This window comes from Sorex araneus, chromosome 3 (genome assembly GCF_027595985.1).
Source record: "Sorex araneus isolate mSorAra2 chromosome 3, mSorAra2.pri, whole genome shotgun sequence".
Taxonomy (NCBI): Eukaryota; Metazoa; Chordata; class Mammalia; order Eulipotyphla; family Soricidae; genus Sorex; species Sorex araneus.
Window position 1 is genome coordinate 164,323,999 of NC_073304.1, and position 17,547 is coordinate 164,341,545.

Below are 17,547 nucleotides of genomic sequence, written 5' to 3' on the forward strand. Positions count from 1 at the left end.
TCAAACATGTATACATGCACCCAGAATTTCAGGGTGTCTCTCTCCTTGCATGGCTATCATCATTCAGTATTGTAAATTTCACACTGCAAAAGGTCTGACAGTGCTTTCTGTTTTTTTATTGAAAAGATACCAATTTCTCTTATTAATGTTTTCTTCCCTCTCTCTTTTCCCCTACCCAATTTTTCTTTTTTTTTTTTGCCACACCCAGTGGGCTCAGGGATCACTCCTGGTAATCACTCCAGGTGAGGCTCCGGGCACTGTATGTGGCTCATTTCTTTTTTATCATTTTATTTTATTAAAGCACTGTGAGTTACAAAGTGGTTCATAGTAGAGTTTTGGACAATGTTCCATCACCAGTCCCTCCACTGTCAACTTTCCTCCACCAGTATTCCCAGGTTCCCTCTCCTACACTTGACCCCTGCCACCCCCACCCCTCTGTGCTAGCCTGCCATCATTCTTAAAATTTCAATGATCTTTAAAATTTCAAGTAACTTACTCTAAGTTTTTAAGTATCTGTCTGTCTTCTGGAGGGGAAACATCTTTGTTTTGGTTGTTGTTCATTGTTGTATCACAAACGCCCTAAGCAGTATTTGTTGGTTAAATGAATGAGATGCAAAAAGGATCTGGCAACCTAGACTGCCAGACTGAAGCTAGTTTCACCCAGAGTCCTGTGCAGTATCAGGTCCTTCTTTTTGAGATCAGTAGTGCCTGCACCAACATATTTCTACCCTAGGGCTGCACACTTTCCTTACTTGAATCACCTGGAGACCTTTCCCCATTCCCAATGTCTTTCTAATATTCCTGATGACATGGTTGAGGGACAGACTACAACCATGACAATTGCCATCAGCATACTCTCTGAGGGTGGATCCCAGGCAGCATTATTTTTTAAGTTTGTTTAAGTGATTCCAGTGTGGAATCCACTTTGAAAAAACACTGCTTTACATGGTATTCTTGGAAAATTCACTTTCATGGCTTAATTTGCAACTGCCTTTATTTCCATCCCCCTTAGTTTTAATTCGTACAGAAATCCACCCAGTCCTTCACCCACCAGGAATTTTTAGGCAGCAAGTTTTCATTTCCTAACAAAACTTGAGTTGGCCTGATTAAGTATTATCACCAGGGCAATGTTCTAAGAACACAATGATGGTCACAGTATTCCCCAGCCTAAGGTCTTCTCTGGCTCCCATATCTATAGAATTTCAAATGGCATCATGGGATATATGAGACAGCCTATAATCTGACCTGATCACCCCCAATTCTTTGTCTTCCATCCTTACTCCATCTCTATTCTGACTCTCCTCTCTGTCCTTTGGGTCTACCTGCAATTCTATGAACTCATCTGGACTTCTCACATTTTCATGGTTTTGGAACTGTTAAGCTCACTGCCTAGGAAGTTTTGAAGATTTCCATTTATATTTTCCAATCTGTTTCTGTACACTTGTCTGGTGCAGTGCACCTAGTAAGTACCTAATAAATATGAAGAGGTGTATGAACAATAATCTTTGGGAAATCTTCCTTTTCCTAACTTTACTTTCCATGTACCAGACATACTCTCTCTTTCACATACACACAAACACACACACATTCTCTCTCTCACCCACAAACTCATACACATACATACAGGGTTCAACACAACTTGTCATATTTACAGTGATAGATGCCAATTACTGTTTGCTTTATGTCAAAGGCTTGAGAATTTTACATATATTGAGTTAGATCCTTATAATAATCTACATGGTTGATTCCCGACCACTCCAGGCTAGAGAACATAAACTATCAAGATGCCAAATAACTTGCTCCAACAGCCAATAAATACAGAAGCCAAGTTTGGGTTCTGGGAAGCTGTTGACTCCAGGGCTAGTGCTCTGAACCACTTAGCTTTAGGCCTTGTCTATGTGTTTTTCCATTTTTTTGTAGCACATATTATGCTATTATTCTGTTCTCATTGCATGTAAAGCATTGTGCAAGAAAGATGCTCTGACAGAAAAAAAGCAGTCCTGGACTAGCCCACTCATGGATGAGTGAAATCATCTTCCCTGAGCTGGGAATGTGATGTCATAGATGTCATTTGGTAGTTAAGTGCTGGGCAATGGCAGAAAATAAAAATGATGACATGGCAGTGAAGGAGTGTCATGACCATGTCTGACACAGGCAGGATGAACCCAGAATACTTGAAACCAACTATAAAGCAAAGGACTAAGAATAGCAATGTTTAACAGCTGGTAAACGCCAATAGCAGATCTTTAACAGGAACTAGCCTAAGAATGAAAACCAACTTGACTTGCCAACCATTAGACTGAATTCCAGTGAATACTCTAAACTGTAAGAGAAGCTGACTGTACCACAAATAATTCTTGTTTACTGTGTGGCTGGTATGTGCCAGAGACTGGGCAGATATGAAGACTCTCATGGGGGACAGTCATTGTTAAGTCTCAAAAACACAAAAGAAGGGTACCACAATCATCTAGGTGGCAAATTGATGGACTGCAGAATAAATTAAGGCATACTTTCCTGTGCACACATATGCACACTTTAAATAAACAAAACACTTGCTCCCACCTTTAAAATCAGGATATTTAAAAAAATATGGACACGCTTCAAAAATCAGAAAATATTGTCAACACTGGCTCAGTTTCTCCAAGGCAACAATCACCTAAAACCAAACTACGTTTTTACAGTTAATGTGCCCAACCTGTGCTCTTATAGTAACAGTTGTCCCGAGTGCTGTGGGAGCACAGCTGTGCCAAATAACTAGGACTGGCAAGAAAGAGAAGAGACAATAGAAGATTTTGGGGCACCATGGAAGGGTGTTTAAAGCCAAAGCAAAGGTGTTTTTGAAGAAGGGGAAATGCAATATGTCTTATGTTGAAAGAGATCAAGCCCTCTCCAAGGTGAACTATGAGCCTTGTTCCAAGAATGTTTGGTTTGATCTAATTATCAAGATCAGATAGAGGACTTGCTTTTATTTTCTTTGTTCGGGACTTATAAAGGGTCTTGTTCCTCAGATAACATAATCCTAGTTCTACAAGTAGAAATTTCTGAAATGGGGTAGAAGATTCAAGGAAAAGAGGGGAGGATAGAAAAAGAAGGGGTCCCACAGAGGGAGGATATTAGGAACTGAGGCTGGAAAAAGAGTGAAGGGGGAAGATAATGAAGAATTTTGGATAATATGGCTCCAAAAAATGAACATAACTCTTTAGGAAATATGGTAGGAATAGTAGCGGCTGAGTGTTTGCCATGTGTTAGGAATAATGCCTTCTATACAGAATCTTCATCACCGAAGAGGTGGGTAAGGTACTCATTTAAGGTATGAAAATGAGACTTGAGACACAACTATCTGAATTATACAATCAGAAAAGTGACAGAACCACTTTTGGAGTCTGAATCCAGATCTGATGAGCCCAATGGTCATATATTTATGTTGTCACAATAGTATTATTAATGACACATTGGGAGTTTTCTTGGAAGAATATGGAGATACAGATTTGGTAGCTAAGTGCTGGGCTAATCAGGCACTTTATACACATAATCATAACTTTCCAAACAACACTTGGATTATGTCTATGCTACAAATAGTCTGATTATGAGATTGTGCTACTTAAAAAAAACATGTGCCTACCAAGTGCAAGAACCAGACTCAAACTCACCTCTTCTCCCTCTTCATATTTATTGTCCTCCATAGGGATCTGTGGAAATTGGCACTAGTAACTATACTCCTTATTCGTTGCTATCACCATTTGCAGTTTATTATTTATTTTTTAATGTAGGAGTACTGCTATTTATTCAGTCATTGATTAAGCTGCCTGAATTGGGCATGAACTCCACATTAGCTTTTTAATTTAAAAAAAGTTTTAAAATTTTTTTTTTCTTTTTGGGTCACACCCAGCGATGCTCAGGGGTTACTCCTGGTTTTGCACTCAGGAATTACTCCTGGCGGTGCTTGGGGGACCATATGGGATGCCGGGGATCGAACCCGGGTCAGCTGCGTACAAGGCGAACGCCCTACCCGTTGTGCTATCACTCCAGCCCCCTAAAAAAGGTTTTTTAATTGAATATCCATAAGATAGACCATTACAAAGCTATTCACAATTGGGTTTCAGTCATACAATGATCCAGCACCCATCCCTTCACAGTGCACATTTCCCACCACCATGTTTCCCTGTTTCCTACCACCATCCCCAACACCCCGAGGCTCCCTCTATGAGAGGCGTTTCCCTTCTTTCCCTCTTCTTTTACTTTTGTGCAGTATGGTTTGCAATACAGGTGCTAAGCGGTCATGGTGTTTTTTTCAGGGCATTTGATATTTTTATCAGGACCATAAGGCTGGAGTAGCTTTTCAATTGGGTGGCCACTTTGGGGTGTGGATGTGACTGCCAATGCTTTCAGAAGTACAGGGATATGGGGGAGGTAGCCCATCCCAACCCCAAGAAAGCCTGGAGATATCAGTCACAAAATCCGCACACCCGAATTTTCAGCAGATTATATCTTGGTGAGGTCCGTCCTGAGACAGTGGAGTCAGGCCTGGGGTATGGTGCCGATTTTGGATTGTGGAAGCAAGTGACTGCCAGGGGCTCTGCTTGGGTGGGCCCCTGGCCAACCGACTGCCGCCCCCTCCAGTTTACCCTGGTCTGCTCAGCCATGTGTGGGTCAGGGATTAATTGAAGCTTTTGATCTCTTTTGAGATTTATTTATGAATCTCTGAAATAAGGCCAATAAATGAGCTTGTATAACGGAGTCAGAGGTGGTTTGTGGGCGTGACTCCTACATACCTAATTTGGCCATTTAAATCTTGGTAAACTTGGCCTCTAGTTGTTGGGTCCAGCTAAAGGCACAGTGGCAATTTTGGGGTATCAGAAAGCCTGAAGGGACCATCAGGCCGCTGATGCACTCACTCCACAGGCACAGGTTGGCCTGCTGGCAGCACCATATCCAGACAGTTTATTATTATCTGTGTAGTAGCATTTAGGAGGCCAGGCCACAAAAGGGCTCAATACACTATGTAAGACTGCTCAGCTAATAAAGCAGTGGAACAACATTCCAGTCCAGTCCCAACACTCACATGTATGTTACTTCAATCCTCTCCCTTAAATCATATTAAAATTATAAGCAAAGGGGCCAGAGAGATAAGAAAGGAGTTAAGATACTTGCTTTATATGAGGCCAGATCTGTTTGATTCCTGGCACTGACTGGTCCTCCAGAACCACTAGGCATGGTTCCTGAGCACCACTAAGTGTGAATGAAACCCCTACCTCCTCTCCCAGTTAGAGTACTAGATTGGTGGATTTAAACAAATATGGGGCCAGAGAGATAGTACAGTGGGTAAGGTGTCTCCCATGCATGCAGCTGGGTTTGATCCCTGGAATCCTATATGGTCCTCAAGCACTGACAGAAGTGATTTCTGAGTACAGAGCCAGGAGTAAGCCCTTAGCATCACTAGGTGTGGCCCCAAAACAAAAAAAAATCATGATAAATAAAAATCAACTACTGTAGGACAGAGAGAGTGAGTGCAGGAGTGACAGCACATGCCTTGCATGCTGCTAACACCAGGTTGCTTTATGGTACCATACAGGTATATATCCTGAGCATGCCAGGTGCAGCCCTGGAGACCCAGTAACATCATGGTGGCCTGGGAAATTCTGAGTCAACAGGGCCCAAGTAGTACTGCATCTCAAGGCTTTTGCATTAAACTGCTGTCTTTATTGGCTGATAATTGCTGGCAGAGGCCCCCAGGCCTCCTGCATAATACTTGGGACACTTCCCCCCAGCAAAAATAAATAAATAAATAAATAAATAACAACAGTTGCCTATTTGTATGAGAAAGTGACAAAAATGTGATACTGGCTGGGGCTAGAGTGATAGCACAGTAGGTAGGGTGCTTGTCTTGCACGTGGCTGAACCTGGGTTTGATTTTCAGCATCCCATATTGTCCCCTGAGCACCGCCAGGAGCAATTCCTGAGTGCAGAGTCAAGAGTAACCCCTGTGCATTGCCAGGTGTGACCCAAAAAGGAAAAAAAATGTGATATTGGCAAAAAAACAAAAACTGGACTATTTCTTTTAAAAAATAGTGTCGTGTCAAATAAAAACAAGTAAGGGAGGAAACAGAGAAATAGTACAGGGGCAGGGTACTTTCCTTGGATGTGGCCAACTCTGGTTCAGTCCCTAAAACTGCATGTATTTCCCCTAAGCACCACCAGAAGTGATTCCTAAGCATAGCCAGTTGTGACCTAACTAAGCATAGCCAGGTGTGACCCAATAAATTGAGAGGTTGGGAAAGTGACTCAATGGTAAAGTGTATGCCTTGTATATAGGAGACCTGAGTTTGATCCTGAGGACCACCACACAGATGCAAATAAAAAAATATTAAAAGTTAGATGTAGTAAAAATTCTGAAAGAATTTTTATGTTCAAGCATATTTTCCAAAGCATGTTGTATGAGCTACTAATTCCTCAAGTTAATCTTGAAGAAAAACAGGGAGAGATCCCACAATGTCCATGAGAAATACCTCTAATGTGATAATGTTCATCACAAAATGTGCATATTGTCTTTGATAACTTCTGTGAATTAATCAAACATCCTGCTTAACATCTTGCCTTTCTGCCCCTTCATGATATGTTAAAAATCCTATAAGGAATATAGCTTCAAATACAATGAATCACATGATATAGAGACACAAGAACAGGGACTAAACCTCTTCATTTCATTTCAAGTTTCCCCTGGCTTCCTTATCTGCACATGTCATCACGATTTTGAAAGGAAACTTACCCATCATAGTTCCCTCTAGAGTGATTGCGACTGTCCTTCGCTTGCTCTTTCTCATCATTGCCAACTTTTAGAGAAAGAAATCCATGCTCACCTCTACTTTTCATGGACTTCTCTGCCATGAAAATGCCTGGAAGGTCCCTTCTAGGATTTCCCAGATAATATGACTTCAAGATGTCTTGCATATATAATCGACATCTAATAGACTTGTTCTCCTTCTTGGAGAATGTGACAAGCTAGTAAGAGTCTATTGCCCGCATGGGAGAGCCTTGCAAGCTACCCATGGCGTTTTCATATCCCAAATACAGTAAAAGATATATACATACCTTTCGGAGAGCCTGGCAAGCTACTGAGAGTATCCTGCCCTCACGGCAGAAACTGGCAAGTTACCCGTGACGTATTCGATATGCCAAAAACAGTAACGATAGGTCTTATTCCCTTGACCCTGAAAGAGCCTTCAATCATGGGAAAGACGAGTAAGGAGATGCTGCTAAAATATTGGGGCTGAGTATAACAGAGATGTTACTGGTGCCCGCTCGAGTAAATTGACGAACAATGGGATGACAGTGACAGTGACAGTGATGACTTCAAGGTCTCTAGAATCCCTCATTTCATCTTCGTCCTGGTTTAGGATGATATTCCTTCCTCAATTAAGAAAACAGTTTTTAAAAGGTGAGTTAATTTTCCTAAATCACAAGACAGAGATAAGATCCATTCAGCCTACCTGACTCACCACCTTTCCAGTGTACTAGCCCTTAAGAGTGAGAGAGAGAGCAAGCGAGAGCGAGTGAGAGAGAGACAGAGAGACAGTGTGTGTGTGGTGTTGGTTGGGGTGGGGGGTGCTGTGTAGGTTTAGTCATTTATATGATTTAATGTCTACTCACTCTCCATCCCTTTTCACATTTTCCTGGAAAACATGCTCTATGAAGAAATCGCAAATCTATGATTTTTGGTTAAACTAATATTATGAACTAGTAAACATGCTTTAGGCAATTTTTCATTCAAGATTAGAACTAACTCTGTGGCTACAGGAATGGTCCCAAAGCAATTAATTCTGGTTTACATTCCTGTTCATATACTTATTTGCTTCTTAAGTTTTTTTTATCTGTTTACACATAAATGCCTATACACATATAAATACACATTAAAAACTTTAGAACTAAAAACTTTAGAACAAAGGGTTTCGAGTTACTAAAGGAAATGTCCAGAACTGAAAATATTTTACATTATGATTCCATGAGGCAACAGTCAAAGTGCTTTGTGTTGTGAATTAAAAAGTAGAAAGTAAACTCAAAGGAGCAATAGCCTTGAGATGGGTTATATGAAAATAAGAGTGTTTGATATGTGTACAGAAGTATATAATGTACAGTCAAATTGATTCAGGGATGAGAAAATAAATGAACACAGGTTTTATTTTTTGTGTAAAAGAACAACATACAACCCAGTAATTTATGCTCTAATTTTACTCTACTATGTTAGAAATGCACATTCTGAAGTAATGGCCCATGAAAAGCACCCTACCAAGCTTCCAGCTGGGTCTTTGGCTTCTTGAGGAGAATGATAAGCCCCATAAGAATCACAGAGCCATAGATTTTAAAAAATCACAGATGCGTATCTGAAAATTTCAAACTCTAAGACTTCCTTTTTAAAGTACTTCAAGCAAAATATTATTCTAGATTACCTAGTTATGGATTCAGAATACAGATAAGCCCAAAGGTAATTTATAATTGGTTTAAGAACAGAGTAATGTAGTTATAATAGTTCTTTTTCTAATTGTACCACATTTAGGTTAATGTTAAAATGGATGATTTCCTAGAGTAGGAAATGTTGCCTGGCTGATTCAGGAAGCAACAGGTTCAGGATTAACACTTTGCAAATACATATTTCTTTGGGCAAGGGATAAAAACAACAATAAGCTTTGAATCTCTGTATTTTATTTTTTTCATACCGAGGTTGGGCTAGCAAAAGCATTTTATAAAATGGCCTCTTGAAAGGGGATTTTAGAGTTGATTTAGAGACTGGCCCCTAAAGTCTGATTAACACCAAAGCAATGCTGGAAGAACAAGTAGTTAGTACATAAAAAAATATTTTTCATCCCCACAAGCATATTTGCATTATTTATTATAGTCATTATATGTTCCTGGCATATTTAATCTAGAATAGTCCTGTCTGGTAACTTGAATACCTAGGATTGTATTTAAATTGGAACTTATTTATCCTTAAAAATAGAAATAAAAAAAAAACCACCTGAGATGGATGAAAAGGCACAAACTTCAACTGTAAAATAAAGAAGTCCTGAGGATTATATTGACTAGGATGGAGATGATAGTTATTAATACTGTAATGGATATTTAAAAGTTGCCTGATAATAACAAATTCTGGTCTCCATAGGGGAAGGATAGGGAGGGAGGGAGGGAGGGAGGGAGAGAATAGATAATAGGTATGTTAATTTTACTTTTGGTGATGAGAGTGGCATGGTACATACATTATACAAGTGTGAATTTATATTCCGGAAACTTATATAGTCCTGGAAACCAATGGTACCTCAATAGAAAACAAAGCAAAATAAATAACAACTAACAGTTATATGAAACAAACAAAAATGATCACTATGAATTATCCCTATATTAATGTTGAGTCTAATGAGGGATGTGATTAAGATAGCTCACATCCCATTTGTGGATATGGTTTATAAAAAGATTAAGTAAATAAAAGTTGCTATGAGAGTAGACATTAAAAGTTCTCACCACAAGGAAAAAATCATGACTATTTCAATGGATGTATTAATTAGACTTATGGTAGTGATTATTTTTCAGTATATCTATATATTAAACCATTATGCTGTAATGCCTAAAATGAATAGAATGCTATATGGTCAATTGCATCAGTAAAAAAAAACCCCTAAATTTATGAATTTCCTTCCAGAAATTTCCTTTTAAGAATCATTAGCAAAAAGCACAGAATTAAGCAGAGAGACTCTATTTGGGACCAGGGATCTGAACTTATTTTCTGGTTCCTGTTCCCAATTGTGTAAACATGGTCAATTACTTAAGTTCAGACGTATTTAACACTTACCACGTGTGTTTGTTGGCTTGGCATGGACCAGATGTAGGTAAAAGCATGTATAATAATGTAAAATCCACGGTATAAGTGGGATTTATTATTATCTTCACTTTAATATAGCACTGTAGCACTATCATCCCGTTGTTCATTGATTTGTTCGAGCGGGCACCAGTAACGTCTCCATTATGAGACTTGTTGTTACTGTTTTTTGCATATTGAATACACCACAGGGAGCTTGCCGGGCTCTGCCATGCGGGGAGGATACTCTCAGTAGCTTGCCGGGCTCTCCAAGAGGGACAAAGGAATGGAACCCGGCTCGGTCGTGTACAGGCAAACGCCCTACCCACTGTATTATCACTCCAGTCCCATATCACTCCAGTCCCATCAGTTTAATATAGATTGATTATATTGTATAGACTGATTTTTATTATATTCATTTTAATATAGATGCTAATGTTACTGAACTCTGAGCCACGTGACAGGTATAAACATGATTCCAGAGGGAAAAAGGGAGGTAAGGAGGCAAGCAACTACCCTGAGCCCTGCAAAGGGTTGTATAAAAGCCTGAATACACAAATAAGGGTGAAACAATAGGAACTCACTCCCTGGTAAACTAAACTTGAGAAGATTTTTCTTTTCCATGTGAGCTAATCATCAAGGCACTGAATGCTGTCTCCACAGTTCCAGTGGTAAAATTCTGGGATGTTAATTTACTGAATGACACTATAACTCAGAAACCAGCACCGAAGAAGAGAGTGATGAGAAGAGAAAATGCTTATTTGACACACAGAAATGTTTTGGCAATCAGCAAGGAATGGAGGGAAATAAAGTGTACATAAATGTTTAATGGGGTTCTTAGCAAATTACATTTTGCAAAAAAGTGCTTAAGCATGTGGCATTGCTTAAGGGCTACCAGCCCCATCAGGCCAGGCGATCAGACCCTTTTGTTTGTACACTGTGTGAAGGAAACAGAGTAGGAAGAGAACATTCATTTCCCAAGGAACATCGTGGTGGCATTAAAACCGTGATGCATTTCCTCATCTAGACTAAATGGAAGGACAAGGTGAAAAAATTGCTTTTTTAGAATTAAAACATCAAGTGAAGATGTATGTGGCATATTCTAGGCAGTGCTGTGAGGGGCGTACTGTTGCTCTAAAGGGGGCTATTAAGAAGGACAAGATAAAATTGCAGCTGATACAGCATTTTTATGTTATCTTAACAATGGCTACACTTAATGTGGCTATAGGATACACTTAATCAAATCTTAACACCTTTCCCATGGGCTAACGAAATGTAAACTGTGAGGAAGTGGGGACTTTTGAATTGTGTCTTGCTGGCTGGCACTTTACATAAGTATTTTATGTTTTACTGACACAAACACAGACATGGAGCCTTTTCCCACAGCTCACGCACAATCACATACCTTAAGACAGCATGCCATCCTGTAAGCATCCGAATTGGAGGAAAGAAAGAGAAGGGTTAGATAGGAAGGTGAGTGGGAATCAGAAGGAGAAGAAGAGGAACAGTAGCAAGAGAAACAAGGAAGAAGAGTATAGCAGTTTTATTCCCTTTAAATTGAGCCTCTATACACATGTCATTTGCCATCTTCATCATTTTTAAGTCAGAGGCATGAAGTATGTCTACACAGGGTGCAACCATCAGCACTATTCATCTCCAGAACAATCTTCTACTTGCAAAACTCAGGCTCTATATCCTCGAAATAATGTCACCATTCTCTCCTCTCCAACCGCTAGAATCTACAAATTATTTCTAAAATTAAACAAATAAGCAAAACAAATAGCATAAGGGTGATATAATAAAATAATAACCCTCCAAAATCTTTTTTGGGCGACCCTTGCCTTGTGGGCAACTGAGTACATGACTTCATCATATTTGGATTTGCTTGCATTGTGAATTTGCTCTCTTTTCCAGACTCTAATCACAAACTGGTGGTACTCACGGTGGTGATGTGTGTATGTGTGTTTTCTGGGTACTTTTTTGGTCTGCTATATGCTGGCAAATAGGCTGAAGGGATACTGAGGGACTGCTCTCTCACTGTGCTCAGGTACGTGGCAGGAAGTCTCACATAAGCCTGAGATTCGCAGAAAAGCTAAGGCTCATATGTTGGCCTGAAAGATTACTGGCCTCTTTGCCAGCTTTGGAGGTTCTAATGAAAGAAGACACATCTGCTTGCTTGAAGGCACAGCAACTGTTTCATTTTCTTCATGTCCCTGGAGGCTCTGTGTACTGTGTCTGTCCCACCCTCAATGCTCAGAAACATGCTTAGTCAACGAAATGGAATTGAACTCAGCCAGGTACTGTAATTATGTGGACAGGTACAGCAATGTTTTCAGATTTATCTCATGAGTATTTCGTGTATGATACACCCCAAACCTTTAAAACAAGAGAATGTGAGTTCTAGTTCTTGGAAACTGTGAAAGAACAGCATTTATTGCCATTCACTCTGAAGCCAATTTTGAGGGAGAGTAACAAGGAAAGGGAGAGTGCAGGAATATATATGCGGTTTGGCTTAGAAGATTGAAAATGGAGAAAAGCTGTAGATGAGAGAAGGTACAACTCTGTTCCATTTCATGATAAGAATGGAACAGCAGTGCTAAGGGCAGAGCATTAGAGTTAGACAATGGGAGACTCTCTTAAAAAACAGAGGCGATCTGTTATTGAGAGTAAGATTAACTGGTTACTTGTGAGCCTCCTTAATCTTATCTCTAAAATTATACGAGACTCTAAAAATTAATCTGCGGAGTTCTAGATTTACCATGTGTTTGACCCTATGGTCACATCTTTCTTTATGAAAATCTAATAAATACATTTAGAAACTGCAACCCAACCCTCATATATAATTGATTCTTATTGTTTACAGGTGTTACAGTTTATAAGATTTTCCTGGTAACAAATGAATTCTGAATCATGGGGATATACCATGTGATGCCAGGAACAGGACCTGTGTCTATTCCTAACCATTATACTATCTCCTGGTCCTTATATGTACTTCTGTTTAAAACACTTTACCTAACAGAAGTGGTTGATTTATTATATTCGGTTCATGCCCATAGTACTGTAACTCAAGCATGAGTGCAGCTTGTAATTTCTCTGTAAGGCACATCACCACACTCATGTCCTTCCACATGCTTGCAGCATGGTAACAGTGTGGTTGGAAGTCATTAAATGAAAAAAAAGGGATCAGCTGCTGTATGTCTATAGCCTAGAGTAAAAAATAATCTCCCCTGAAATTTCAAAAATACTTAACTAAATAATAATGGAAAATGATATCTTTTGGTTTGCTTTTGGGCCACACTGGACTCAGATGTGCTCAGGGCTTACTCTTAGCTTTGTGCTCAGGCATCACTTCTGGTGGGACTTGGGAGACCATATTTGGTGCTGGGGATTGAAGTTGTGTCATCTCTGTGCAAGGCAAACGCCCTACCTGCTGTACTACCACTCTGCCCCCTCAAAATGATCCAGTTTTAAAGTATGTCCAATATAACTAGAAGAGTAGATAAACAGAATTTTGTAGTTTAAATGTTTTCATTAAAAAGGAAGTGAAATTTAATGAATTAAGGTTAAAATTTAAGTTAGAAAAGAACAATAGAACTAATCTAAATAAAAATGAAATAATACAAATAGAGACTAGGAATATAGAAAATACACAATAATTTAGATGAATATAGCAAAACGTAATACACATATGGTAAAATTCATGAAGAAACAAATTCTCAGGAGTAAGAAAGGGCCATAATAAAACAAAGTTGGTAAGAGAGTAATATACCAGGGCTGGAGCAATAGTACAATGGGTAGGGAGTTTGCCTTACACGCAGCCAACCCGGGTTTGATTCCCAGCATCACATATGGTCCCCTGAGCACCACCAGGAATAATTCCTGAGTGCATGAGCCAGGAGTAACCTGTGTATCACTGGGTGTGACCCAAAAAAGCCCCCCCAAAAAAGAGAGAGAGAGTAATATACTTCACATTCTGTCCATTAAATTTAAATTAGAAAAAAAATGCAAGGTTCCTCATGAGCTACCCGTGGCGTGCATATTCGATATGCCAAAACAGTAACAAGTCTCACAATGGAGACGTTACTGGTGCCCACTTGAGCAAATCGATGAATAATGGGACGACAGTGCTATACAGTCCTATAAGTCGTGCTTTAGTGAAAAAAATAAGCATTCAGTAACTTTCTAGAATAAAAGTGTCATGCAGGTAATTGTATAAGTGATCTATAAAACATGATAGATTACTTTAGTTAACATGCAGTGTTTTCAAGATTACAGGAAAGAAAAAGGAAAAAATTCCCAACTTATAATAATATAAAAACCTTGGACATCAAATTTCTAGAAAAGAGAGTAGAGTAAAAATAAATGTAAATTCGGGGCTGAAACAATCATAAGGCATTTGCCTTGCATGTAGTTGGCCCAGGTTCATTCCCCAGCATTCCATATGGTTCTTGTGCTCCACTAAGAGTAGTTTCTGAGGTCAGAGCCAGAAGTAACTCCAGAGCACCACCTGGTGTGGCTCAAAAAATAAACAAACAAATGAATAAGGTAAATACATGCACACACACACACACATACACACACACACACACACACATACACACACCACAGTACCAGGCAAACTACTGATAAACCAAATTCCAGGGGAACATGTAATATGATCTATCATTAAAAAAAAAACACCACGCTGTTGTTCAGGAATTCATGGGTGGTGTTTAACATAAGAAAATGTAATTATGAATTTTCCCCCATCATAGAAAATAAGGAGAAAATAATAGTCAACAGCTGTAGAAAATGGGTACTTCTTTGGAAAATTAGGATGAGAAGAAATTATATATACCAAACCACAATAACCAGCTACATAATAGTGATATGTCAGGAACGTTCTTTTTTTTTGTTTGTTAGTTCTCAGGGGTCACCTCCCAAAGTGCTTAGGATACAGCAGATCATATCAGACCCAGAGCTCCTGCTGTACCCTTGTCCTTTATGTCATCCCCATGGTCTTAAAAGCATTCTTTTTGAATCAACTGTAAGAATGTCTAGAAACATTGTTTGCATGAAATGGCAATTTGAAGGTCCTGAATAGAAATTGTGCAAAACCTTCTCTGTAGGCCATTAGCATACAAGGAGCATGGCAATTGTGCTTATAAAGCAGTTGGAGTCCTGGAAGACCAGATCCTAACATCTTATGGGGAAGATTTTTCCTTTCCTTGCTTCCACAGATTGGATCTGAGTGAACAAAGGATGTGATTCCAGGCTGAAGGACAAACGCAATTCAGTTGCTGGGCATTCAGTGGTTATTCAGATTGGGAAACGATTTCATTGCTGCTGGAGTGCTAGATTCAGGGTGAGTCTGCATGTTCATAAAGTTCTTTATTCCAGTTGCCTGCAGTGGATAAAATTATTTATACTGTGATTCTCTGAGAAGCTCCCCCATCAGAAAGCAAAATCCCTGTGAAGAAGGGTCCGAGGAACCAAAGAATGGCTCAAGACTTGATGAAGCTCTGAGATGAGGCATTCTGGTTTATGCTGAGAGTGACCTGCTTTAAGTGTTTAGACACTGGAGGTCTTTCCAGCTCAAAAAATGACAATGAGGGGCTGGAGCGATAGCACAGCAGGTAGGGCATTTGCCTTGCACTCAGCCAACCGGGGTTCAATTCCCAGCATCCCATATGGTCCCCTGAGCACTGCCAGGAGTAATTCCTGAGTGCAGAGCCAGGAATAACCCCTGTGCATTGCCGGGTGTGATCCCCAAAATAAGCAAAAAAAAAAAAAAAAGGAAACATCCAAAAAATGACAATGAATGGGAGTGTGGGACTTAGGCAGTCTTTTAGGGAAGAGTTTCCACCTTCCTTTGGCACAGCATGTTCCTTAGACATCACAGGCTCCAGCTTTTCCTTTGATCTCAAAATTAGAAATCTAGATATTAATATGAAAAAAACCCCTTAAAATAACGATGACACAAAACTGACATGTTTCTAAAACACTGCACTGGTCAAAACGAGGGATCTAATTTGTCAGCCAACATATACGGCCTCTCCCCAAGGCTGTGAAGGTTGGGGCAAAGGCCATGTGTGTCCTGCTCATTCAGTACTGGTCTAAAATGGATCAAGGGCTCAGTGATTGCTGAACGATGGCTAGACCAGCCCAGAGACAGTGTCAGAAAAAAAATGAACAGAGTATCGCTAAGTCACCACTAAGTACCACTAAGTACCACTTAGTACCACTGAGTCATTCTATCGCTAAGAGAATGAACAGATGTTGTCAGAGAAAAAAATGAACAGAGTAACGCTAAGTCGCCACCAATTTCTTCTCTAGGTGTTCCCAATCATTCCTCTGGCAGGTCAAGAATCCCAAGAATGTTTCCTGCCCCTGGGCCACAAATGGTCATGTGGAAAGCCCATCCTATACCACTTTCTCTTCTGGGACTTGACATCCTTCCACAATATGCATTTCTGGGCACTCTACTATCTTTAAACAGCTATTAGGTTCTTGCTATTAGGTTTATACAACAGCGGTTCTGCAAAGGTACTAATAATTCAACATTAACTTATGTTACCACACACAAGTCACTCTCAATTAAAATGCAAATGCTTTATAATCATGTATTAAAGACTGCCGGAATCCAATGCTGATCTATCTCCCACATCATATTCCACCACACTGACCTTTTATGAACATTTCAAACTGGTTCTCCTTTAAGAATTCTTTTGTCTTCTTTTTTCTGCCGGCTGCTTCTGATCTCAACCTCAACTTATGTAGTTGTTTATTTTTATTAAATTACCATTTTATAAGGGAAAAACATGGGGAAAAAGTAAAACTATGTATGGTCACAGATGTTAATTAAACTTAATTGCAATGGTCATTTCCTAATATATCTAACAATAAGTCATTACTTAGCTCATCTGAGAGTAATGTTGTAAGTCAATTATACCTCCATAAAATTAGAAAAAAAATTAAAACAGAGTGATTGTGAAAAGAGCCCTTTTTTTCCTTTAAGAAAAGAGAATGTGATAAGACCCTGAGTTGCCGCCCATGAACGGCTCCTCCCCCTCCTGAACGGCCATGATCCCAGAGGCACGCAAACCAATCTCGGAACCTTGTGGCTTTTGCCAGAAATGCATCGGGACTGTGCATTAAACTATGATGCCATGCCACCCTTGGTGGGAAAAGGCATTGTCCCTTCCGCCTTTTCCTGCTAGCGGCATGGTGACTGCCATCTTTCAGAGCCTATTGGACAGCCAGGCATGAGTCCGCAGTGACGAGACAGGTGGGGCTTACAGGATGGGGGTGGAAATAACCCTCCTCCCTGCCCTGATGAGACCCCTAGATGCGACCCACAAATGGCTCCTCTGGTTCCTGAACGGCCATGATCCCAGAGACACACAAACCAATCTCGGAAACCAGCGGCTTTTGGCAGAAATCCCTCCAGACTTAATTACTAAAGTATCTGTAGCACTGTCACACTGTCATCCCCATTGTGAAACTTGTTGTTACTGTTTTTGGCATATTGGATATGCCATAGGTAGCTTGCCAGGCTCTGCAGTGCGGGCGGGATACTTTTGGTAGCTTGCTGGGCTCTTGAGAGGGACAAAGGAATCGAACCGAGGTTGGCCAAATGCAAGGCAAACACCCTACCCGCTGTGCTATCACTTCAGTCCCATTTACTGTATCACTGTATCACTGTCATACCATTGCTCGTCGAT